This window comes from Bos grunniens, chromosome X, assembly GCF_055505025.1.
Source record: "Bos grunniens cultivar Pamir isolate PY7600 chromosome X, Bosgru_T2T1.0, whole genome shotgun sequence".
NCBI lineage: Eukaryota > Metazoa > Chordata > Mammalia > Artiodactyla > Bovidae > Bos > Bos grunniens.
Genome location: NC_141194.1, coordinates 28,748,086 through 28,774,640, shown reverse-complemented (window position 1 = coordinate 28,774,640; position 26,555 = coordinate 28,748,086). Strand labels below are relative to the sequence as shown.

The 26,555-nt window shown below is 43.6% G+C and overlaps 1 protein-coding gene and 2 pseudogenes across 2 annotated transcripts in view; all 3 read right to left on the bottom strand.

Annotated features, from left to right (window-relative positions):
* Positions 1 to 25,975, bottom strand: part of LOC147340067 (melanoma-associated antigen B4-like) — a 49,605-nt gene extending 23,630 nt beyond the window's left edge. The window contains exon 1 of the mRNA XM_086388417.1: positions 25,845 to 25,975. The gene's annotated coding sequence lies outside the window, so the exon portion shown is untranslated. The remainder of the gene's footprint in view (positions 1 to 25,844) is intronic.
* LOC147340068 (polyhomeotic-like protein 2 pseudogene) lies at positions 1,702 to 3,112 on the bottom strand (annotated as a pseudogene).
* LOC147340066 (melanoma-associated antigen B3-like) lies at positions 4,425 to 25,983 on the bottom strand (annotated as a pseudogene). Its single transcript, XR_015159207.1, has 3 exons — positions 25,845 to 25,983; positions 22,164 to 22,222; positions 4,425 to 5,998 (listed from the first exon to the last, which is right to left on the bottom strand). The product of XR_015159207.1 is annotated as a melanoma-associated antigen B3-like (transcript).
* Positions 25,984 to 26,555: the final 572 nt, after the last annotated feature.

Sequence of the window (26,555 nt, the reverse complement as noted above, 5' to 3'; positions counted from 1 at the left end):
GGAAGCACCCTTCAGAATGAGGCCTTCCACCCAGAGTGAAGAGACAGCAGGGGTGTATTTACCTGTGTCAGGCAGCCCTGCAGATCCAGCCTATCCTCTTTCAGGAGTTTCAGCTCCCTCTCCCACCTCACATACAAGGACAGACTCTGGCTGGGCCTGGCTTTGTCCTCCAGAAAGTGGAAGTCGAGGTCCAGCATGGACTCGCCAAGCTGCACGGGCCACAGTGGCCCGCTCCCCTGCCCTGGAGTGGGGTGGGCAATATGGGGGTCTTCCTGGGGGACATTCCCCACTCCCCCTCAGCCCAGGGTCCCATGCTGGCCCCGGTCTGGCTAGCCATTCCCGACCTTCTGCAGACCAGACCTCCCAAGTCCTAGCTCCATCCTGTGGGTGGTCAACTAGTCGTTTGTTTCTCCTCTTCCTCCAGGAAGTAGTTACATCTTAAAGGTTTTCTGCAGTTGTCATCAAGATGTGGGTGTTAGTTCTTAAAAGGTCCCTGCTAATCAGTCTCCCTGGGCCCCTCTGTTACAGACTAATTGAGTGCACAAGCAGCCTGTGTTTGGCAGGCCCCTTCTTTATTCGAGGCTTAGGCAATTGCCTCCTGAGGCAGAGACTCCTAACAGTTTGCTATTCCAGCATCCAAAGAATGCTCAGCTGTTGAGTGAGGCAGAGTTACCCCAAGGGTGGTGCTGGACACGGAGCTGCACGCACCACAGGTGTGTGTGTGAGGGTGGGGAGCTCTGGGCTCTGCCTCCGGTGAGCCAGGTATTGCTGACGAACAGCGTCCTGTCTCCCCAGTGGCAGTGGTGGGTCGGGGAGGCTCAGAGTTGAAGGGGCCCTGGACCCTTGCACTCCCAAGGAATACCCATGAAGAACAGGTGGGATCTGAACCGGGGCTGAGTGTGCCCTCAAATGATGCGGCAAAGCATGGAGGATATGCTGTCCAGTTAAGGTGGTCGTCCCCCTACCACCCCAGGGACCTACCCTCTCCCTGCAGGTGAAAAGTAGCTCTTCAGGATCACAGAAAGGCATCCCCAAGGGAGAAAGGCACAGAAGGAATGGATTTTACGTATTTGTTTTTTAAAAACAAAAAAAGGTTTAAAAAGTCCTTCATTTCCAACCCTGCCTGGGGGTGTGAGTGGGGAATAGAACGAACTGAGAAGGGCACCCACCCTCCCCTGGGGTGAGTCCAACTCTTCCCTGGGAGCCTGCAGTATGCAGGGCAGGTCAGAGGCCGGCCCTTGCCCTTCTTGCCCCCACCTCCTCCATGGGCAGCTCACACTGCTGCCAGCAAGTTCCAGAGGCAAAGAAGTGTGGGAGCCGAGGCCGAAGGCTGCCTTCTTCACCTCGGCGGTCACTCCAGCTCTTCCGCCCTTGGACGTTCTCTGGGCCCCACCACTGGGCTCTCACGGTGGGTGGACAGGCAAGACCAGGAGGCACAGCTTGGCCCAGCCCACTGGCAGCTTCCTTAATGCCATCTGTGACACAGCAGGGCAGTCGGGGCGGGGGGTGTCACAGTGCAGGAAAGGGCTGCAGAGACACCACGACAATCTGGAAAGGAAAATCTCCTGCTAACCTGCATCGCTTTTTGATCCTGCCTCTGCACCGAGGCAGCGCTTTTTCCTATTCCCCATCCTGAGGCTGAGTGGAGTCCAGAACAAAGCACTAAGTGGCTGTTTGTTACAAAACACCTGGAGATGCCAGGGGGGCTCTCGGCCCGTCAGTCAGTCCAGGCTCCCACACAGTCACACACATAGCATTAAGGCGTCTGTACTCGCAGGTGTGGCCAAAGCAGGCCCAGCTTCTCTCCCTCCACCTGCAGGGGTGAGGGGGGAGAACCCGTCTGGCGGCTTCAGTAACAGGCTGAAGTGGGAGAAGCTGGCAACGGAAGAGCGAGCTGGGCCCCGAGAAAGAAGAGGAAGAAGGCAGGCGAGGGCTTCCGAGGCCTCTCTCCAGGCCCGACGGCTGCCCTGGGAAGTGACCCAACTCAGGTTGGGAGGCCTGACCACATACCCCCTGGAAAGTGGGGGACAGAAAGAGAGGAAGAGAAGCGGGGCTAGAGTCGTGGGACTTTGGAGGAAGCCAGTGCTATCAAATATTTACAAGCATAAAGCCCCATCTTCTGTGCCACCTACCTCTCTGCCCCTCCCACAGAAAGAAAGGCCCCTGAGAGCCACCAAGGAGGTCCCGAGACCTCCTCCCCAGCCACGCCCCACAGCAGGGGGGCCCTTCCCTCCACTGCCCTGCTCCTTGAGCATGCTGATGCACATGTAGATCTTGAGGGTGGGGCCCCAGCTTGATGTTTATGGCACTCATCAGGTGGTCCTCCTTGAGCAGCAGCAGAGCTTGCCCATCAATCTCCTGGCCATGGAACTCCTCTGTGATTTCCTGGCAGCCTGGCAGAGAGCGGATGAATTCGTAGACATCGTCCACGTTCCACTTGGTGGGCTCACTTGACAGGAAGTGGTGTCCCATGCCCGCCAGGTCCCGCATGTGCACGTCAGGGAGCTCCAGGTCCCGCAGGCCTTGTCACTGGCGGGAGGTGGACGAGCTGGCTGAGATGGGGGACAAGGGTTCCTCATAGCTTGAGTTATCTGAGCAACGGCTGGAGTCTTCCTGGCTGTGTGTTAGCTGCAGGGCAGCAGTAACTGAAAGGGGTACGGTGCCTGTTGGCTGCTTCTTGGTATCCTTGGTAAGTGTTGGCAGATTGGCTTTGCTGGCCTGACGGCGGTTGTGGGTCGTGGCTCCCACCTTTTGCACCTTGCTCTGGTCTGAGTGGAAAAGCCCCACTCGTTTGGTGCACCCCATGTTGTACCTTTTTGCACAAGCCATGGAACAAAAGTGCTTTGAACGCTTAAACTTGTAGGCAAAGTCCACCCAGCCACAGAGCTCACACTTGAGTTTGAGGGGAGTACCCTCCTCTTTGGATTCTTGCAGATAGGGCTCCTCCATCTCTGAGTCAGTGGTGGTGGTATGGTCCTGCTGAGGAAGTTTCTCAGGCAAGAACCCCTGTGCAAACTTCTTGAGATTCCCCACCAGCAGAGATGAGTGTCCCACCATTCTTGGGGGCAGTGCTGGTGATGCTGGAGGCAGAGTTTCCGTTCCCTGAGGTCATGCCAGCGGTGCTAAGGTCGGTCAGTGCATGAACAATGCCCTGCCCTGTCTCTGTCCAGGGCCTGGCTGGGCCTGGCCGGGCAGGGTCTACGCAACCCCTTGGCTGGCCGCCGCCTCGTACAGGGTCCCTGGCCGGGCGGGCTGCCTCTTCTCCGCCAGGAGCCTCTGAGCCGGGGCCCAGGGCTGCCGCGCCGCATCCGACTGCACCGACCGAGCTGGCGTCCACAAAGTGCGGCAGGGGCGGGAGGCCAGGGTAGAGGTGCGAGCGGCGGCGGATTGCATGCGTGTGCGTCGGGCGCTCTAGGGCTGCAGCCGCCGCGGAGACCTCACCCTGATTTCTCAGAAACTCTGTGGATAGAAGGCAACGTGGATAAAACATCTAATCTGCACATTGCTTGCCTGCACCGGAACAAGAGCTACAGGATACATTCCACGCCAGGTTCACGCGATTTCTGTCTGATTTACTCACAATCCCAAGGCACAGGGAGACCCAGAAAATCCTGCAAGTTTGGTTCCCAACCCCTGAAGGACAGTCAATATCACAATTGAGTCACAACAAATTTTTGGTTTCCCAGTGCTTTCATAAAACTTATGTTTACACTATATTGTAGGCTATTAAGTGGGCAATAGCATTATGCCTCAGAACAATATAGATATTTTAAATACAAACACCTCTTTGCTAAAAGAAAAAAGATGCTAACCATTATCTGAGCCTTTACCGAGTCCACCATTTTTGCTGCTGAGGGTGTGAACATTGCAAGAGGTATCAAAACGTGACACACAGACATGAAGTGAGCAAACGATGTTGGAAACATGGAGCTGGAAGACTTGCTGGAAACAAGGTTGACTGACACAAACTTTTAATTTGGTAAAGAAAAAGAACAAAGAAAAGAAAAGCAGTACCTGTGAAATACAATAACACAACGTGCAACAGAGTGAAGTGTGCCTGTAACTGTTAAGGGCAGTTTCCCATCCCAGGCTTTGTCTTTAAACTATGCGGCCCACCATGTGAGAACTTGGTCCCTGGTCACGATTGCCACAGCCTCATCCAGCCCGCCATGCACACAACTTATAATTACTTCCTACTTAAGGACTTCTATTTTCCCAAGGCCCACCACTCCCTTGCATCAGGGAATTCACATTTGACTGCTGTCATGTCACCATTTCCTTTACATGACAGCTGCTTCTCGCCTCTGTAATTTTATGGTCAGTGGCTAGATCTTTTTCTCAGCTCTCCAAGTACTAGCATGGAGCCTACTATGAGCAGAGGCTCAGTTCATGTTTAGGGAATAAATGAGCCTGTGAGCATGAGGTTGAAATTATTAGAATTTAATTCTACATTTTGAATTAACCAAGTATATACTGTTGTTTATAATTTTGTAAAACACAGAGTACAAGGCATGAGGAATCCAAATACCATCTTACTTTTCCTACATTTCTTGATCCCACATATTTTACTGCTTAACTTTTTCATATTTTCAAGGAAATAACATATTGCAATGCCATTTTGTCTTGAACTGGCTTACTAAATAAGATGGAAGCTTCCCCATTCGCTTTACACAAGAGAAAAACTCTTATCCTTAAGACCAATAAAAGTGTGACTAATGTCATTCATACACTTAGATTATAAGCTAGGTAAGCTTTCATTTAGGAGCAGCATTAGAAAAGTAGAGAACTTAAAAACACAAGTTTCTTTCTAAATTCCCCATACAGAACAGGAACACCAAGGTATTTTACACTATGAATCCTCGGTGACGTCCAGTCCTATACTACTTGGAACACTGACTACTCTCTTGAGCCTCAAAGTGCAGAATTTGCCTCAGCTTCACTAGGTGTGGAAGGAACTGCTGGGGGAACACTGGGACATCCGCTAGCTTGGGCCCTCTCTTCCTCATCTTTCAAAGCCTCTTCATACCCAAAGTGGAAGGCACTGGAATCCAAGTGGTTAATCCTGGCCAGGAACTCCAGGACTCTCATCTTGCTTGCTTCAGCGTGTGCTCTCAGACCCCACAGGAGCTCATAGCATGCTGGATCACTGCCGGGCACTTGCTGATATTCCAAATACTTCAGCTGCACCAAATCTTGGGTGATGAGCTTCTTGGGCTCCCCAAATATGAAGTGCCTCTTCCCAGCATAGATATTCATCTTACCCAGGAAATCCAGGATGTCTTCCTCTGTGGTGCAGTTGCCCTTCATGAAGATCACACCCAGGAGATTCATCAGGAGACCGGTCTTGGAAAAACCCCTGCCACGGTGCACGATCCCGTTGTGGGGGAGATTCATCTTGCTGACAAGGACATAAGAATGCTTGGCAGTGTTGTCTTTCTTCACGTCAATACCAAATACCACCTCCATCCTGTCAGAAGCACTTTTGAGGATCCTGAGGAATCAATTTTGGTACTTTTTATCGATGACCTTCAGCATATTTGCTTTCTTAATGGGCTTTTTCATCTTATACATGCATAACAGGAACTGCACCAACAGACCTGTCTGCCTGGTTAATGAGTGTTTTCCAGACCGCACATTGGAGAGAGGGGATTGAGAGGAATTTCGGTTTTTCCCAATTTTCCCAAGGGCTCTTTTGGATGATCTTGTGGGAGAAACACCTGCAGGCACAGTGGTGGTGGCCATGGCCCCCTGAGGACTCTTGAGATGGTTACAAGACCTAGCACTGGACTTTCCCTTAGCATCAACCCCAGGACCAGGACTGGAGGAAGATGAGAGTGCTTCCATCATGGTGGCAGTGACCTGAGCACCCCTCAGATCCTGGGTGCCATGCTGAGCCTGGCGGTGTTTCTCACAGGTGTGGAGCTTAGCCTTCTTACCCCGAGGCATGGTGACTGTGGTCAGGACAACAGGCAGGAGTGCAGGTAGAACAGCACGTGATCTGGGCAGAGAGGAGAGAGGATGAGAGGGTGTGAGTGCCCTTGGCAGGGAGGCACCACTCGGTCTTTAAGAAGGCCCACTCTGCAGGTTTCCTTGTGGGCACTGCTCTACAAACCCAGAGGACTCCTGATCTGATCACCCTGTCCTTTTGAAAACTCTGTCAAAATAATTGAGACTCAGGCTGCAGCCTGCCAGCCCTGCCGCCTGCTTGCTGGGGCTGAGGAGCAGTGGGCCAGTCCTTGAGGATAACCCCCTCCATTCTGGAGGGTGGGGGTCCTCTCAGTTCATATTCAGGACAATCGTATCAACCTTTGGCAGGTGCAGGGCCCCCTCCTCTGTGCAGCTCTAAGCTTATACCCCAGAGGCTGGTCCTCATCTTCCTGTGATACCTGAAGAAGTGAAGAGGTACCTCAGCCCAGTGTCCCTGGCAGGGGGCACCCACAGCAGTCAGCTCTAGGGAACTCTGTCCTGGGCTCACTGGGGTTTTCCGTCCCCTTTCAGGGTCTTTCCTTGGCTCTAGGTAGAGCCTGGGACACCGGTGTCTGCTGCCCTGGTGTACCTCCTCTCAGACAAAGGCTCTCACCAATCCCATACCATCAGAAAGAAGGAGAGTTCACATACACCTGACTTCCATGCCTGGGCTTGTCAGTGCTGTGCGGTGGGTGGGGGTGGGGGATGGTGCTCTGTATTGTTTTCCCTGTTCTAGGGTGAGAGTGATCAACATTGTTCTTTCAGGGTCCTCATGCTGACTCCTCTGAAGCCCTGGGCCTCCTCCCTTGGCAGAATTGAGGCCATTCACATATTCCAACATCCTCACATCTCTGAACTCTCCAGACAAAAGTGAGAAGACTCACTCAGCTTCACAGATACGCTAGGTTTCCACTTGGAAAAGAGCCAAAATTTATGACAACTTAAGTTTAGAGTTGGTGTTCAACTTAGACCTCGTTCCAGTCTGGGTAGAACTTAGGACTCCTCCCACCAATAACCTGGGTAATTCAGCCTCAGCGCAAAGTCCTGAATTCCCCGAGTTCCTGGAGGGGCAAAGTCAGGATAAGACATACATGACGACCCTTCACTCGAGCCCCCTAGATACGTAGGCGCTCTGCTTTGTGAAACCACCCCTAAATGGGAAGGCCCCCCAATCAGTACTTAGGGTTCTCAATTCACTGCAGTTAGGACAGAGGTATCCTCCATCTGCAAGCAGGGGCTACTCCTGACCAAAGCCCTCCCATCCCTGAGACTTGTCCAGGCAGAACTCAGTTTGATGGCTCTGCCGGAGCTTCCCAGGGCTCACAGCAGCAGTGAAACTTAGTGCAGCCCTCTTGCTTATGGGCTGAGTGGCCCCTGCCTCAGTCCCAACTCAGTTTTCACGACTCTGGACCAGTGCTGGGAATCCACCTTCTGCCAGCCAGAGGCCTGATTGCTGGATAGAAGTCCTTACTTCCAGGAAACTATAAAACGGAAGTCAGGATGACTCATTTCTGGCCATGATGCACAGGGTGTCAGATAGCTCGGGGACGCGGGGGCACAGGGAGGATGGGGGCACGCAGGGGGTGGGGTTGGGGAAATCCGTGGGAGGGTGTCCTATGGTCCTCATTCGGAGTCTCCATCTTCATGTCTATTAGAGTCTGACACTCCTCCCTTACCTGAACTCTGTCCACAAGCCTCCAAACAGAGCTTCACCTCCTAGAGTTCAGCAGAGGAGAAGTCAGGGAATTGAGCGCATGGGTGCTGCTTTGTGTCACCATCTTTATTGCCAGTGCTGAGTTAGCACTCGGACCTCTCCCCATGGCTGGAGTTGGGGCCTAGGTTTCTATTATAGAATCAAGTAATCTCTTTGATCTTACACAATCTCTTAGATCAAGATTTACTGATAATTCAGCCTAACAGTGTTGTAGGAACCATCCCCTGCCGTCATAGAGGTGAGACTTGGTGGATTTCACTTTGTTACAGAAGGAGCAACGGTCCCATGAGTCCACATTCAGGTCCTCACCTTGCCTTCAAACCAGTCCTGGGAATCCACTCTCGTTTAAATGAACACCCTGAACAACAATCAGAGCTCATTGCCACCAGCACGGAAGTTGGGGGGAGCCAATTCTGGCAATGGCTTCCCTGTGTGGGATCTCTGAGGGATGATGGCAGGGGTGGGGCTTTGTGGGGACTCCATTGTTCAGTGTTCAGCGGTCCCTGGGTCATCCCCTAGGGATGACCTGTACCATCTGTCAGAGCTTGATTCCCCTTACTCTATGGACTTAAGTCCTCCTGCCCCCAAACAAAGCCTTAGCCTCCCCAAATCCCTAGTGGGGAGTCAGGACGTGTCTCTGAGCATCTCTCCTTGACAGTGGCAGTGCCACTCTGTGAGCCTTCCTCCTTGGTGGGAGAGATCCTCTCATTAGCACCGATGGGCCTCACCTTCACTGTGGTGATGGCCAAGACGCCCTCCTCTGCAGAACTGAGGTTTGATCCTGAGAGAAAAAGCCCTCCCCTCACTGAGACCAGACAGAAATGAAGAGGCTTCTCATCCTTATAACTCTGCCTGGAGCCTCTGGGGTTAGGCATAGGGGCAGGGGTGTGTAAAACCTCCTCATTTGTGGGTCTAGTGATACTTCTTTCTTCACTCAGGGACCTCACCATGGTCCTGGCCAGTCCTGGGACCTGACCCTCCAACCTGAGATTCTCCCTCTACTGAACTGAGTCCATTCTTCTTAGACTGAGACTTTGACCTCACAGAGAACTCTAAGACTTGTAATAGGGAATTACAAGTATCCTGTCTGCATGTTCTAGGTTTGAGAACAAGTTTGGGCAGGTCTCTGAATGACCTATATTTTAGGGTGGTTGTCCCTCCAGTCCTCACTCATGTGGGCCCTCATTTTGTCTATCTCTTGGAATAATAGGTTCCTGGGGAACACCACATCCCTGCAAAATCTTGAGCAGTGTCCCTAAAGCAAACCTTACAGTTTCATGTTCCAGACTTCATGTGAGATGGGGGAAATGTCACAGAAGGCAGGGGGCAGGATGGGGTACGCTCCCAGAGAAAAATGTTGATCTCTCTGTTTCTGGAGGGGGCGGGATTTAGGATGGGGGGACACCTGTACACCTGTGGCTGATTCGTGTCAATATATGGCAAAAACCACAATATTGTAAAGTAATTAATCTCCAATTAAATTAATTTAAAAGAAAAAAAAAACTTAGCCAGAGTCAGTCTCTTAGGTGAATTGTTTTAATTGATTTATAGGCATACCTTTAAAAAATTGTACTTCACTTAACCATGCTTCACATATATTGTGTTCCATTACAAACTGAAAATTTACAGTAACCGTGCAATGAACATAACTATGGAATCATTTCCCCAAACCCGTGTGTTCACTTGGGGTCCCTGGGCCACATTTTGTAAATTTGTGAAATATTTTAAAATCTTCCCATATTTTATTCCTTATGGTGCTCTGATCAGGTCTCTGTTACTATTGTAGCTGTATTCTAATTTTAAATTAAGCTATGTACATTTTTTAGACATCTTCTAGTAAGTGTACAATAGGATTAACAACTTTTATAAGCACTGGGAATCCCCCAAATTCCTATGATTTACTTTATGGCAATATTCACTTTATTTCAGTGATCTAGAACCCAACCCACCATATCTGAGATATGTGCACATTTCTAAAGGAAAGGAGCAGTCCAATATGGTTTTCTGCTCTTTTGATTGAAGTTCTCTGACACTGCATAGAGAGACGATCTTATTGTCACTATCATCTATTTCTCCTCCTTATTGCTGTCATTTCCTGAGGTAGCCTTCAAGGCTTTGTGCCTGATGAAGTGTATTGGAATATATCCAGAGTCCTTACTTTTATCCCAAGATACATTTGAGTGTTAAGGAACACAAGCTCTGCTTTAGGGCAAGAGGAGTATAACAGCGTCAGATCTAGAGGAATTCAGAGAGGGATCTAATTCCAGGCCTATCAGTCACTAGTGTTCCCCAGCAAGGGCTCACTGCCTGATGCACATAGAAGCCAATACTATGGAATGGGCTTTTGAGAGACAAACTTTATTTCAAGGTGGAGTGGCAAGAAGACATGAGGCAGGGCTCTCAAATCTGTCTCCTCAACCCAGAAACTGGGGTAAAATGAAAGGGTTTAGGGGAACTGCAAACTTGGAAACTATTTGGCTAGTCTTGAATTAGTTCATGTAAGCTATTCATGTTGCTAGAAGCCAGATTTTCCTTATTGAAGGACTTCATACAGTTCTCCCCTGGCAACATTCCTACTCTGAGACATAGACTGAACCCTCTTGGTTCTGCAGTCATCCTGGAAACATAGGCTCCTTTTTGCACATGCACAGTCCTGCCTCTAAAAATAACTCAAGGTTTGATTAATCAGCAACCAGTTTTAAGAAGGCAAAATCACTTTAAACTGCTCAGTGTTTTATGTTTCAATCCCCCCATTTCTCTTTGTACATTCTTGAAGCTTGTGGGAAATCATCCTCAATTTGGTTAATGGTTCTCAAATTGTATAAAAAATGATAATCCCAGGTCCAAGATTTTTGTACCAACAGGACTGGAGTGTTATATAAGCATTGACAAGGTTGGATTAATTGGTATTTAAGAAAGGTGATTGTCACATGTCTCTTTATAGACTATTGCTTTAAATTTGGAGTTTTGGTGCCTGGATGGAATTTATTACTATTAGGTCAGCTGTCTTGGCTCTTCCTGGCCACTCATCAGTCTTAACTGAGCTCTGCAGTTGACTGACTGATTTCTTCCACTCTAGTGCTCAAAATAGTTTACATCTTGACCAGCAGAGAGCCTGGACCAACTGTCTTTAACCAATGCTTGCTGCCTCTTGCCAGCCTTCATGGATTGCAGCCAACATCAACCAGCACTCTTATTAGGAAATTGAGGTCTCCGGATGACACAGAAATGTTGGCTTCCCCTGGAAAACCCTTGTATTCATGGGAGCTGTAGGAAAGCCATCAGGACTTATCTATCTTGGCTCAGAGAACTTTGGTAATTTAAGAAGAAAAAGGTGCAAACTAGAGGCATCTCTCCTTAATTTAGGACCCAATTCCATCTCCTAGTTTGGTTTCTGGGAAGAGTTGGCTGTATGAATTCCCTGGAAAGCCACTGAGAAGAATGGACAGTCTCAAGGTGACCAATTTGGATTTGAGGGTTCACTTAAAGAACCCTGAAAAGTTTTCCTTTAGAGGTGGCTGTCATACCATAGCTTGAGAGTCACACGTGCTACCCAACTTCTAAGGAATTTGTCCAGTTCCATGACTGGAGCCCATTTGGTCAGAGGCTCCTAATATTTCCACCCCGCCATGTGCTGAGGACGAGCTTGTCTACTGAAGACAGGCCCATGGAATGTCAGGCTCTGTCTCACTCTCCACTTTGAAAATCTTACCTAGTGAGGAGGAGGGTGAAAGAGTTATTGCATCACATTGAAGAAAGTGAAAGAGGAAGCTGTCTTAGACTTAGGCAGAGCTGACTTTCAGAGAGTAACTCAGGAGAACACATGTCAAAACACTGATTTCTGCACTTCCTTTCTGAGCATGCTGAGGTTTAATCTTTCTGGTAGATGACCAAATCATTTTACCCCTCCAGCAGAGACTACAGACATGCGAGTCTAGATGTCTGGGCAATTTCCAGGGGGAATACACTCACTGCAAGTCCTCTATGTAGCCCATGGCCTTTAGCACCACAACCAATGGCTATTTCTCCTGGTAACATTTGATTTTTAACATCACACACACACACACACACACACACACACACAAGCAATTCAATTCTAACTCCCTGCTATTCTGGCTGATACAAAAGAGGACTAGACTTTTTAGTGAGGAAACACCAGAATGTGTCCAATTGTATAAAATTCCTCTAACACAGGCTCATGGTATGTTCTTCTGTGGGGGGAGAATTTTCCTGCATTACACTCCCTCATTTTACCTTTATGGTCACACCACAAGGTAATCAGGGCTGGTTTCATTAAGAATACACTTGTGTGAAATTCAAAGGATCATAGGAGACTACTACAAACAACTATATGCAAATAAAATGGACAATCTGGAGGAAATGGACAGATTCTTAGAGGTACAACCTTCCAAGATTGAACAAGGAAGAAACAGAGAATGTGAAGAGACCAATGACAAGTACTGTAAAACAGTGATTTAAAATTTTCCAATAAAAAGCCCAGGGCCAGACGGTTTCACAGGTGAATCTATCAAACAGTTAGAGAAGAGTTAATGCCTGTCCATCTCAAACTCTTCCAAAAAATTGCAGAGGAGGAACACTCCAAAGGTCATTCTATGAGGCCACCATCACCCTGATAGCAAAACCAGGCAGGGAAACACACACACAAAGAAAATGACAGGCCAATATCACTGAAGAACATAAATTCAAAAATATTGAATAAAATACTAGCAAACCAAAAAAGAAAGTCTCTTCAATAAGTGGCACTCTGGAAACTGGACAGCTACATGGAAAAGAATCAAATTAGAATAATCTCTAACACCATACACAAAAATAAACTCAGAATGGATCAAAGATCAAAATGTAAGATCAGACACTATAAAACTCTCAGAGGAGAACCTAGGCAGAACACTCTTTGACAAGTTACAGAAGTACTTTTTAAAAATTATTTTTATTGAAGGATAAATTCTTTACAGAATTTTGTTGTTTTCTGTCAAACATCAACATGAATCAGCCATAGGTATACATATATCCCCTCCCTTTTGAACCTCCCTCCTATCTCTTTCCCCATTCCACCCCTCTAGGTTGATACAGAGCCCCTGTTGAGTTTCCTGAGCCATGCAGCAAATTCTCATTGGCTGTCTATTTTGCATATGGTAATATAAATTTCCATGTTGCACTTTCCATACATCTCACCCTCCCCTCCCGTCTACCCATGTCCATAAGTCTATTCTCTATGTCTGTTTCTCCATTGCTGCCCTGTAAATAAATTCTTCCATGCCATTTTTCTAGATTCCATATATGTGCATTAGAATATGATATTTATCTTTCTCTTTCTGACTCACTTCATTCTGTATAATAGGTTCTAGGTTCATCCACTTCATCAGAACTGACTCAAATGCGTTCCTTTTTATGGCTGAGTAATATTCCATCGTGTATATGTACCACTACTTTTCTTATCCATTCATCTGTTGATGGACATCTAGGCTGCTTCCATGTTCTAGCTATTGTAAATAGTGCTGCAATGAACAATGGGATACATGTGTCTTTTTCAATTTTGGTTTCCTCAGGGTATATGCCAAGGAGTGGGATTTCTGGGTCATATGGTGGTTTTATTCCTAGTTTTTCAAGGAATCTTCATATCATCTTCCATAGTAGCTGTATCAATTTACATTCCCACCAACAGTGCAGGAACATTCCCTTTTCTCCACACCCTCTCCAGCATTTATTGTTTGTAGACTTTGATGATGGCCATTCTGACTGGTGTGAGAAGATATCTAATTGTGGTTTTGATTTGCATTTCTCTAATAATGAGCGATGTTTAGCATCTTTTCATGTGTTTGTTAGCCATCTGTATGTCTTTGGAGAAATGTCTATTTAGCTCTATTTGCCACTTTTTGATTGGGTTGCTTGTTTTCCTGGCATTGAGTTGTATGAGCTGCTTGTTCAGTTCAGTTCAGTCCAGTCACTCAGTTGTATCTGACTCTTTGCAACCCATGGACTGCAGCACGCCAGGCCCCCCTATTCATCGCCAACTCCTGGAGCTTACTCAAACCATGTCCATTGAGTTGGTGACGCCATCCAGCCATCTCATCCTCTGTCGTCCCCTTCTCCTCCTGCCCTCAAGCTGTCCCAGCATCAGGGTCTTTTCAAGTGAGTCAGCTCTTTGCATCAGGGGGCCAGAGTATTGGAGTTTCAGCTTCAGCATCAGTCCTTCCAATGAATATTCAGGACTGATTTACTTGATGACAGGCTGGTTGGATCTCCTTGCAGTCCAAGGGACTCTCAAGAGTCTTCTCCAACACCACAGTTCAAAAGCATCCATTTTTCATCACGCAGCTTTCTTTATAGTTCAACTCTCGCATCCATACATCACTACTGGAAAAACCATAGCTTTCACTAGATGGACCTTTGTTGACAAAGTAATGTCTCTGCTTTTTAATATGCTGTCTAGGTTGGTCATAACTTTTCTTCCAAGGAGCAAGCATCTTTTAATTTCGTGGCTGAAGTCACCATCCTCAGTGATTTTGGAGCCCCCCGAAAATAAAGTCTGTGACTGTTTCCCCATCAAGCTGCCATAAAGTGATGGGACCAGATGCCATGATCTTAGTTTTCTGAATGTTGTATTTTAAGCCAAATTTTCACTCTCCTCTTTCACTTTCATCAAGGGGCTCTTTACTTCTTCTTCACTTTCTGTCATAAGGGTGGTGTCAACTACATATGAGATTATTGATATTACTCTCAGCAATCTTGATTACAGCTTGTGTTTCATCTAGCCCAGCATTTCTCATGAGGTACTCTGCATATAAATTAAATAAGCAGGGTGACAATATACAGCCTTGACATACTCCTTTCCCTGTTTGGAGCTGCTTATATATTTTGGAAATAAATCCTTTGTTAGTTGTTACATTTGCTTTTATTTTCTCCTTTTCTGAAGGTTGTCTTTTCACCTTGCTTATAGTTTCCTTTGCTGTGCAAAAGCTTTTAACTTTAATCAGGTCCCATTTATTTACTTTGTTTTTATTTCCATTACTCTAGGAGGTGGGTCATAGAGGATCTTGCTTTGATTTATGTCTTTGAGTGTTCTGCCTATGTTTTCCTCTAAGAGTTTTATAGTTTCTGGTCTGATGTTTAGGTCTTTAATCCATTTTGAGTTTATCTTTGTGTATGGTGTTAGGAAGTGTTCTAATTTCATTCTTTTATACATAGCTGTCCAGTTTTCCCAGCACCATTTATTGAAGAGACTCTCTTTGCTCCATTGTATATTCTTGCCTTCTTTGTCAACAATAAGGTACCCATAGGTGCATGGGTTTATTTCTGGGCTTTCTATTTTGTTCCTTTGGTGTATATTTGTGTTTTTTTTTTTTTGCCAGTACCATACTGTCTTGATGATTGTAGCTTTGTAGTATAATTTGAAGTCAGGAAGGTTGATTCCTCCAGCTCCATTCTTCATTCTCAAGACTGCTTTGGCTAGTCAGGGTCTTTTGTGTTTCCATATGAATTGTGAAATGTTTTGTTCTAGTTCTGTAAAAAATGCCATTGGCGAATTGATTGGGATCACATTGAATCTGTAGATTGCATTTGGTAGTATCGTCATTTTCATAATATTGATTCTTCCTACCCAGGAACATGGAATATCTCTCCATCTGTTTATGTCATCTTTGATTTCTTTCATCAGTCTCTTATAATTTTCTGCATACAGTTCTTTTGTCTCATTAGGTAAGTTTATTCCTAGATACTTAACTTTTTTTGTTGCAATGGTGAATGGGATTGATTACTTCATTTCTCTCTCTGACTTTTCATTGCTAGTATATAGAAATGAAAGTGATTTCTGTGTATTGATTTTGTATCCTGAAACTTTGCTAAATTCACTGATTAGTACTAGTAATTTTCTGATACTATCTTTAGGTTTTTCTACGTACAGTATCATGTCATCTGCAAACAGTGAGAGCTTTACTTCTTAGTTTCTGATCTGGACTCCTTTTATTTCTTTTTCTTCTGTGATTGCTGCAGCTAGGACTTCCAGAAGTAAGTTGAATAACAGTGGTGAAAATAGACACCCTTGTCTTGTTCCTGATCTTACAGGGAATGCTTTTAGTTTTTTACCATTGAGAATAATGTTTACTGTAGGCTTATCATATATGGCCTTTACTATGTTGAGGTAGGTTCCTTCTATGCCCATTTTTTGAAGAGTTTTAATTATAAATGGATGCTGAATTTTGTCAGAGGCTTTTTCTGCAGCTATTGAGATTATCATATGGTTTTTATCTTTCAATTTGTTAATATGGTGTGTCACATTGATTGATTTGCGTATATTGAAGAATCCTTGCATTCCTGGAATAAACCCAACTTGATCAAGCTGTATGAGTTTTTTGATGTGTTGCTGAATCCTGTTTGCTAAAATTTTGTTCTGGATTTTTGGATCTATGTTCATCAGTGATATTGGCCTGCAGTTTTCTTTTTTTGTGTTGTCTTTGTCTGGTCTTGGTATCAGGGTGATGGTGGCCTAGTAGAATGAGTTTGGAAGCGTTCCTCCCTCTGCAAGTTTTTGAAAGAGTTTTGGAAGGATAGGCTCTTCTCTAAATGTTTGATAGAATTCTCCTGTGAATCCATCTGCTCCTGGGCTTTTGTTTTTTGGGAGATTTTTGATCACAGCTTCAATGTCACTGCTTGTAATTGGGTTACAATTACAAGCAGTGTAATTGTAAATTACATAAATTCTATTTCTTCCTGGTTCAGTCTTGGAATATTGAACTTATCTAAGAATCTGTCCATTTCTTCCAGGTTATTCATTTTATTGCCATATGCTGCTACTGCTGCTGCTAAGTCACTTCAGTCGTGTCCGGCTCTGTGCCACCCCATAGATGGAAGCCCACCAGGCTCCCCTGTCCCTGGGATTCTCCAGGCAAGAATACTGGAGTGGGTTGCCATTTCCTTCTCCAATGCATGAAAGTGAAAAGTGAAAGGGAATTTGCTCAGTCGTGTCCGACTCTTAGCGACCCCATGGACTATAGCCTACCAGGCTCCTCCATCCATGGGATTTTCCAGGCAAGAGTACTGGAGTGGGATGCCATTGCCTTCTCCGTTATTGCCATATAGTTGTTCATAATAGTCTCTTATAATCCTTTGTATTTCTGCATTGTCTGTTGTAACATTGCCTTTTTCATGACTAATTTTGTTGATTTGGTTCTTCTCTCTCTTGTTCTTCATGAGTCTGGCTAAAGGTTTGTCAATTTTGTTTATATTCTCAAATAATCAGCTTTTAGTTTTACTAATCTTTACTATTGTTTCTTTCTTTTTATTTCTGCTTTATCTTTATGATTTCTTTCCTTCTACTAATTTTTGGGGGGGTTTGTTCTTCTTTTTCCAGTTGTTTTATGTGTAAAGTTTGGTTGCCTATTTGACGTTTTTCTTGTTTCTCGATGTAGGATTGTATTGCTATAAACTTCCCTCTTAGAACTGCTTTTGCTGCATCCCATAGGTTTTGAGTTGTCGTGTTTTCATTGTCATATGTTTCTTGAAATTTTTTGATTTCTCTTTTGCTTTCTTCAGTAACCTGTTGGATATTTAGAAACGTGTTGTTTAATCTCCATGTGTTTGTGTTTCTTACGGTTTTTTTCTTGTAATTGATATCAAGTCTCACAGCATTGTGGTCAAAGAAGATGCCTGATATGATTTCAGTTTTCTTAAATTTACTGAGGTTTGATTTGTGACCCACGATGTGGGCTATCCTGGAGAATGTTCCATGTGCACTTGAGAAGAAGGTGTATTCTTCTGCATTTGGATGGAATGTCCTGACAATGTCAATGAGATCCATCTCATTGAATTTATCATTTAAGACTTGTGCTTCCTTATTAATTTTCTGTTGATAAATCTGTCCATTGGTGTGAGTGGGGTGTTAAAGTCTCCTACTATTATTGTGTTACTGTCAATTTCTCCTTTTATGTCTGTTAGTGTTTGTCTTATGTATTGTGGTGCTCCTATGTTGGGTGCAGAGATATTTACAATTATGTCTTCCTCTTGGATTGATCCCTTGATCATTATGTAGTGTCCTTTCTTATCTCTTGTAATCTTTATTTTAAGGTCTATTTTGTCTGATATGAGGATTGCTACTCCAGCTTTCTTTTGCTTCCAATTGGCACGGAATATACTTTTCCATTTTCTCACTTTCAGTCTATATGTGTCTTTAGGTCTGAAGTGGGTTTCTTGTAGACAGCATATATATGGGTCTTGTTTTTGTATCCATTCAGCCAGTCTGTGTCTTTTGGTTGGAGCCTTTAATACATTTATATTTAAAGTAATTATTGATATATATGCTCCTATTGCCATTTTCTTAATTGTTTGGGTGTGATTTTGTAGATCTTTTTCTTCTGCTGTATTTCTTGACTATATAAGTCCTTTTAACATTTGATGTAAATCTGGTTTGGTGGTACTGAATTCTCTTAACTTTTGCTTGTCTGAAAAGCTTTTTATTTCTTCAACGATTTTGAATAAGATCCTTGCCAGGTACAGTAATATTGGTTGTAGATCTTTCCTTTCAGTACTTTAAATATATCTTGCCATTCCCTTCTGGCCTGCAGAGTTTCTCCTGAAAGATCAGCTGTTAAGAAAATGAGGTTTCCCTTGTATGTTACTTGTTGCTTCTCCTTTGGTGCTTTTAATATTCTTTGTGTTTAGTCTTTATTAGTTTGATTAGTATGTGTCTTGTCATGTTTCCCCTTGAGTTTATCCTGTATGGGACTCTCTGTGCCTTTTGGACCTCATTGACTATTTCCTTTTCCATGCTGGGGAAATTTTCAAATATAATCTCTTGAAAAATGTTCTCATACTCTTTCTTTCTCTCTTCTTCTTCTGACACCCCTATAATTGGTGTGTTTGATATTGTCCCAGAGGTCTCTGAGACTATCCTCAGTTCCTTTCATTCTTTTACTTTATTCTGCTCTTCAGAAGTTATTTCCACCATTTTGTCTTCCAGCTCACTGATTCGTTCTTCTGCTTCAGATATTCTGCTCTTGTTTCCTTCTAGATTATCTTTTACTTAGTAATTGTGCTGTTTGTCTCTGTATTTTTTTTCTTTAATTCTTCTAGGTCTTTGTTAATTGACTGTTGCATTTTCTGCATTTTGTTTTCAAGGTTTTTGATCATCTGTACTCTCATTATTCTGAATTCTTTTTCAGGTAGTTTGACTATTTCCTCTTCATTTATTTGGACTTCTGAGTTTCTAGTTTGTTCCTTCATTTGTGTAGTATTTATCTGCCTTTTTTTTTTTTTAACTTATTGTGTTTGAGGTCTCCTTTTCCCAGGCTTCTAAGGTTGAATTCTTTCTTCCTTTTGGTTTCTGCCCTCCCTCCTAAGGTTGGTCCAGTGGTTTGTGTAATCTTTATTTAGGGTGAGATTTTTGTTTTTTGTTTGTTTGTTAGTTTTTCCTCTGATGGGCAAGGCTGAGTGAGGTTGTTAATCCTGTCTGCTGATGATTGGGTTTGTATTTGTTTTGTTTGTTCTTTAGATGAGGCATCCTGCTCAGGGTGCTACTGGTGGTTGGGTGATGCTGGGTCTTCATGCGTTTTTCTTTGTCTGAGTTCTCAGTATTTGATACTCCCTAGGGTTAGTTCTCTGGTAGTCTAGGGTCTTGGAGTCAGTGTTCCCACTCCAAAGGCTCAGGGCTTCATTTTTGGTCAGGAATGAAGATTCCACAAGTGGTTTGTTATAGCATTTAGTGAGATTAAAAGAAATACCCCAAAACAAGAAACCAAAGATGAACCCCAGACAAATGGTTGTTAGAAAATCAGGAAAAGAATAATTAAAATAATGGAATATACATATATACACCCATGAGCAAAGTCAAAACATTCCAACAAAAATAAAGTAGAATGTATTTGATCTGGTGAACATAGGAAATCAAAAATTATATTTACCAGTTAATAACAGAAGTAACTAAAGCACAAAGTGGAAAACAAAACTAAAGCAAGGTGCCAAGTGGGGAATAAAGTGCTGAAAACAAAACTAACAAATATTTTGAGAGGAAAGAAAGAAAAGAAAGAAAGAATAGATATGCAAAGTTAAACAGAGGTAGAAGAAGAAGGTTTATATAAAAATCAACTGCAAGGGGAAAATAACAGTAGGAAAAGCAAACAATGGAATAAATGTAGAAAAATATAATAGGTTTTTAAAAATTAAAAGTATAAAAAAAGAGAAAAGAAAAAAATGGAAGAAGAAAGAAAAAAGGAAAAAAAGGGAAAACTCCACAGAACTACAAAAGCCCAATGTAGATGCAGAGGTTTATAACAATAAAAAGTTTGACTGAATATCCATAAATACATATATACTCATAAGCAAAATCAAAACAGTCTAATGAAAATAAAGTACAGTAGATTGACCTGGCAAACAAAGGAAACCAAAAATTATGTCTAGCAGAACAAAACTAACTAAAGCACAACTGGAAAACAAAACTAAAGCAAGGTGCCAACTGGGGAATTAAAGCAATGAAAATAAAAGCAACATACGTTGAAAAGAAAGGAAAGAAAGAAAGAATAGATATGCAAATTTAAATAGAGGTAGATAAAGAACATTTATATACATTAAAGATTAACTGCAAGGGGGAAAGAACAGTAGGAAAACAAACAAAGAAATAAATTTACAAAAAATAATAATAGGTTTAAAAAAGTAAAAATTAAAATTAAAAAAAGAGAAAAGAAAAAAAAAAATAAGGAAAACTCCCTATAACCGCAAAAGCCCAATGTAGAGGCAGGGGTTTATAACAACAATAAAAAATGTGACTGTGAAAAGAAAAAAAAAAAAAGCTCAAAGCCTTAATTAGATTTCATTGTGCCACTAAAATCGACAACTACAACGGTTGGGGGGGGGGCGGGGGAGGAAAAAGAAGAAAAAAATCCAAAAGAATCTACAGAATAAGTCAAAAAATAAGAATAATGAATGTTTTCTTGAGTCACTGCTGTCAGAGTCCTTTCCCTCGCTGGGAGCCACAGTCCACCTCACCTCCCTAGGATGCCCTCCAACACTGTGCTGGTCTCTGGACCTGCTGTGGGGGCAGCTCAGATTCTAATCTGGTCCTACTACTCTGTGTTCTTGCCTCCAATGTCCACAGCTACCAGAACTAGTGCATTTTCTTTTGTGGGAGCTCTCAATGACCTACTATATATTTCATAGACACAGAGTCTGCCTAGTTGATTGTGTGGATTTCATCTGCAGCTTGTACAGCTGGTGGGAGGGTTTTGGGTCTTCTTCCTTAGTCACACTGCCCCTGGGTTACAATTGTGGTTTTATTTCCACCTCTGCATGTGGGTCATCCACTGGGGTTTACTCCTTAGGCTGCCCTACAGGACTTGGGTTTTCCCCTGCGAAGGCCAGGTGTGGAGGTGGTAGAGCTGCTTGGGTCGCAGGGGTTCTGGCATCACCAGGTACTCAGGGGAGTTGGTGGCTAGGGAAGCAGGAAATATAGTGCTCTAGAGGGGTATGGCAACCAGTATTGGCCAATACACTCCAGTGTCCTTGCCTGGAGAGCTCCCCTCCCTGACAGAGAAGCCGGGCACGCCACAGTCTACAGGGTTGCAAAGAGTCTGACACTACTGAAGCCATCCTGCACGCAGACGCAAGATTTTTTTGGCCTGTGGCAGCTCTGCCCCAGTGAGATTTGAGCGTGAAGGTGGTGCAGCTGCTTGGCTTGCAGGGACCCTGGTGGTGCCAAATGTGCTGGGACACGGACTGCCTCTGCCGCAGCAATTATGGCCCTATCAGTCTTTTTTCGAGTCTCTTGTAGCTGGCTATTAGAAGGCCTCTTTGGCCAGTCTTTCTCCATAGCTCTGCCTGTTCAGGCACTTAAGAGGGTGCCACTGCCTGGGGTCCTTCTCTGTTGTTCAGGGCATCAGTCACTTCAAGGAGCACCCTGGGTGGGGTCCTATTCTGTAGTTCAGAGCATCAAGTGTTTTATGTGCCAGCCTCTCTACTGTTCAGGTGCCAATGCCGGCATGTGAGGGGAGAGAGGCTATGGTGATGGGTCCACCTCCTACACATGACTCAGCAGTATCGCCTTGCTTCCACGGCTACCTGGCTTACCTCCACAGGCATTTCCCACCACAGTTTCCTCCCTCACATCCCCTTGATCCATCTCCCTATGGTCAACAGCAGCCCTCGCCCTGAGATTGCTCCACAATCCCTAAGCTCCCAGCTGCTGCACCTTCCAGGGGATCTACGACCCTGTCCGGGGTATATATGGCTGCTACAAGGACTGTCTGATTCTCATTCATCTAGGCTGCCACAGATCAGCTGTTTCACTCTCAGCCTTAAATGTTTCTCCTCTGACTCAGACAATTGTCCTGACTTGGGTATCAGACCCCTGCTTCAGTTCCCCTACCCACCAAAAGGAGGTCCTGTCCTACTAACACTCCTGTTTTTCCTTCTAGTTCCTTTGTCCTACCAAGTTTTGCATGGGTCTATATATTCTTTTCCACTGGTCAGGTACTCATACCTGCTCTCAGCTGGTGTTCTGCATGCATTTCTGTGTCTGAAGGTGTATTCCTGATGTATCTGTGGAGAGAGATATACTCCATGTCCACCTACTCCTCTGCCATCTTGTTCTCTCCAGCAGTACTTTTTTTTTTGCAATATGGTTTCTGATTCACCTTCTAGAGTAATGAAAATAAAAACAAAAATAAACAGGTGACATCTAATTAAAGTTAAAAGCTTCCATAGAGCAAAAGAAACCTAAAGAAAAAGACAATTCACAGAATGAGAGGAAATATTTGCAAATAAAGCAAACAACAAGGGATTAATCTCCAAAATATATAAAAGGCTCATACACTCTATGTCAAATAAACAATCCAAACAAAAATTGGCAGAGGATATAAATAAAGACACCTTCAAAGAAGACATACTGATATCCAAAGAGCACATGAAAAGATCCTCAACATCACTAATTATCAGATAAATGCAAATCAAAACTGCAATGAGGTATCACCTCACACCAGCCAGAATCGTCATCATCCCCAAATCTGCAAACAATACATGATGGAGAGAGTGTGAAAAAAAAGGAACTCTCTTGCACTGTCGGTGGGAATGAAAATTGATACAGTCACTATGGAGAATATTATGGAAGTTTCTTGAAAAAACTAAAAACAGAGTTACCATATGATCCAGCAATTCCATTACTGGCACATATCCAGAGAAAACCATGATTCATAAATGTATATGCACTTCAATCTTCATTGCACCACTATTTATATTAGCCAAGGTATGGAAGTAACCCAAATGTCCATCAACAGAGGAAAGAATAAAGCAGATGTGGTACATATATAAAGTGAAATACTACTCACTCATAAAAACGAATTAAATAATGCCATGTACAGCAACATGGCAGAGAAGGCAATGGTACCCCACTCCAGTACTCTTGCCTGGAAAATCCCATGGATGGAGGAGCCTGGTAGGCTGCAGTCCATGGGGTCGCTAAGAGTCAGACACGACTGAGCAACTTCACTTTCACTTTTCACTTTCATGCATTGGAGAAGGAAACGGCAACCCACTCCAGTGTTCTTGCCTGGAGAATCCCAGGAATGGGGGAACCTGGTGGGCTGCTGTCTATGGGGTCGCACAGAGTCAGACACGACTGAAGTGACTTAGCAGCAGCAGCAGCAACATGGATGGACCTAGGGAACGTCATACTAAGTAAAGTAAGAGAAAGACAAATATCATATGATATCACTTATGTGTAGAATCTAATTTTTAAAAAAATGACACAAATAAACTTATTTACAAAAGAGAAACAGACTTCTGGATATCGAAAACAAGCTTATGGTTACCATTGGAGAAATGTTGGGGGAAGGATACATTAGGAGCTTGAGATAAACATACACAACTGTCGTGTCTGACTCTTTTTGATTCCATGGACTGTAGTCCAACAGGATCTTCTGTCCATGAAGTTTTCCAGGCCAGAATACTGGAGTGAGTTGCCATTTCCCGCTCTAGGGGATCTTCCCGACCCAGGGATTGAACCTGCTTCTCTTGTGTCTCCACCACTGACAGTGGATTCTTTACCTCTGCACTACCTGGGAAGCCCACATACACAATTACTATGTATAACAGTGATAACCAAAAACAACCTACTGTATAGCACAGGGAACACTACTCAATATTCTGTAGTAACCTGAATCTAAAAATGAATGAATATATATGTATCTATAACTGAATCACTTTATTATACACCTGAAACTAATACAACATTGTAAATCAAGTATACTCCAATAAAATAAAACAGAAAAATAATATTACCATAATATCTAGCAATTCCCTTCCTGGGAATATATCCAGAGAAAATTATAATTTGAAAAAATGTACGAGCACCCCAATGTTCATTGCAGCATTATTTACAATATCCAAGACATGAAAGCAACCTAAATGTCCATCAACAGAGGAAGAGATAAATATGTGGTCCAGAAATACAAAGGAATATTACTTAGCCATAAAAAAAGAATGAAAGAATGCCATTCCCAGCAACATGGATGGATCTAGGGATTGTCATACTAAGTGAAGTAAGTCAGACAAAGACAAATATATCCCTCATATGTGTAATCTAATTTTAAAAAGTGATAAAATGTATTTATTTACAAAACAGAAAGAGTTACAGATATTGAAAACAATCTTACAGTTACTAAAGGGGAAGTATAGTGAGGGAGGCATAAAACAGGAGCTTGGGATGAATTTACACACACCATTATGTATAAAATAGATAATCAATAAGGACCTCCTGCATAGCACAGGAAACTCTAATATTCTGTGACTACCTATATGAGAAAAGAAACTGAAAATTAATGAATGTATATATATGTATAACTGAATCACTTTGCTATACACCTGAAACTAACACAACATTGTAAAACAACTGTACTCCAGTAAATTTTCAAAAATAGACTATCTGGGCATGCATCTAACAAAAACCATAATTTGAATAGGAACAAGTACCCCCATATTCCTTGCAGCACTGTTTACAATAGCCAAGACATGGAAACAACCTACAGGTCTATCAACAGATGAAAAAGATGTGATACATAAATACAATGGAAGAATACTCAGCCATAGAAAAGAATGAAAGAATGCCATTTTCAGCAACATGGATGGACCTAGAGATTGTCAGACTAAGTCAGACAAAGACAAATACTGTAGTATATTGCTCATAGGTACAATCGAATTTTTTTAAATGACACAAATGGACTTATTTACAAAACAGAAACAGACTCACACAGTTTGAAAACAGACTGATGGTTACCAAAGGAGAACTTTGTGCGGAGGGATACATTAGAAGCTTAAGATGAACATACACACACAACCAATATAGAAAATAGATAACTGAACAAGACCTCCTATACTCAGTATTCTGTAATAGCCTATATGGGAAAAGAATCTGGAAAAGATTGAATATAAGCATAACTGAATCACTTTGCCATGCACCTGAAACTAACAAAAAACTCTAAATCAACAATCTCCAATAATTTTTCTTTTTTTTGAAAGGAATATACATCTGTAACAATACCTCTGGGCAATCACCTAAGGCATGGGTGAAAAACTGTCACCTCCATAAAGCAAGGTTTCTAGTCCAAGAGCAAGGTGTTTTATCTCCTGATTCAGAGAACCCTCACTCATATAAGATTGCATAAAGTTTTGCCACAGTGATCCAATAGCCAACGCCTATTAGGCAATCCCAACACACATAACAGTCAGACATAGACAACATAGGCAAGCAAATCTAAAGGCCTGAGACCTTATCCCAATGTTCAGAACTCTAAACCAATTCTTGAGTACCTCAGCAGATTTAATCTTTTGCATTGTCCTCTTGGGGTGGGTCTCTAACCCACAGTTGTAGGCTTGGATTCTAACCATACAGAAGAAAATCCCCTAGGTGGGACTTTAACCCACAGTGTTGTTGTCTTTCCTCAGTTGCTCTCTCATGTCTCACTCTGTGCCACCCTATGGACTGCAGCATGCCAGGCTTCCCTGTCCTTCACTATCTTCTGGGATTTGCTCAAATTCATGTCCACTGAGTTGGTGATGCGATCCAACCATCTCATCCTGTCTAACCCACAGTCCTGATGAGATTATTAGACCACAGACACATTTTAACTACATTTAGCTACCGGGACATTATAATGAGTTTACTCACCCCAAAGATGTCTGCTCTAGGAGCTGTTTCTTTTCTTAAAAGTATCCCGAGGATCCCGGTGTGCCATGGTGAGAAAGCAGGAACCCGGAAGGTGACTCTCTAGACAAAACTCAATCGAGGTGGCCATTCAGGGTGGGTGCTAAGAACCCACACTCTGCCAGGGGCTACAGTGCCTCAGAAAGATGGTCACAAGTCCTAAATCTCAACTGGGCTGTTCTAACTCACTGAACATGGGTTCACTGACAGATGTGCACAGAAGCCAATACTTATGGCAAGAACTTTAGAGAAAAGAGCTTTACTGCAAGGCCAACTAATGAAGGAGGCAAGGTATCAAATCTCTCTTCAATCCAGGAGCCTGGGTGCAATCTAAGGGGTCAAGGGAATTTCTAACTTGGACGCTAATTGGCTAGTCTTCAATTAGTCCCTTTCAGCTACTCAGGTTACAGGAAGCCAGGTTTTCCTTATTGAAGGATTTCTCACTTTGTAAATGGCCCTCGGGGCAACAGTTCTCTTCTCTGAGTTATGCATACTGAAGAGCTTGGCTCTGTGGTCATCCTGAGGTCATGTGTTTCTTCTTGGACACATGCAGTTCCTTCTTTGTAAAATGACTCAAGGTGTGATTAATCAACAATCTATTTGAGAAGGTCAAACCAGTTTAAGCTGGTCAATTTTTTCACATGCAGTTTCACTAGGCCCCTGAACTCCAGCACA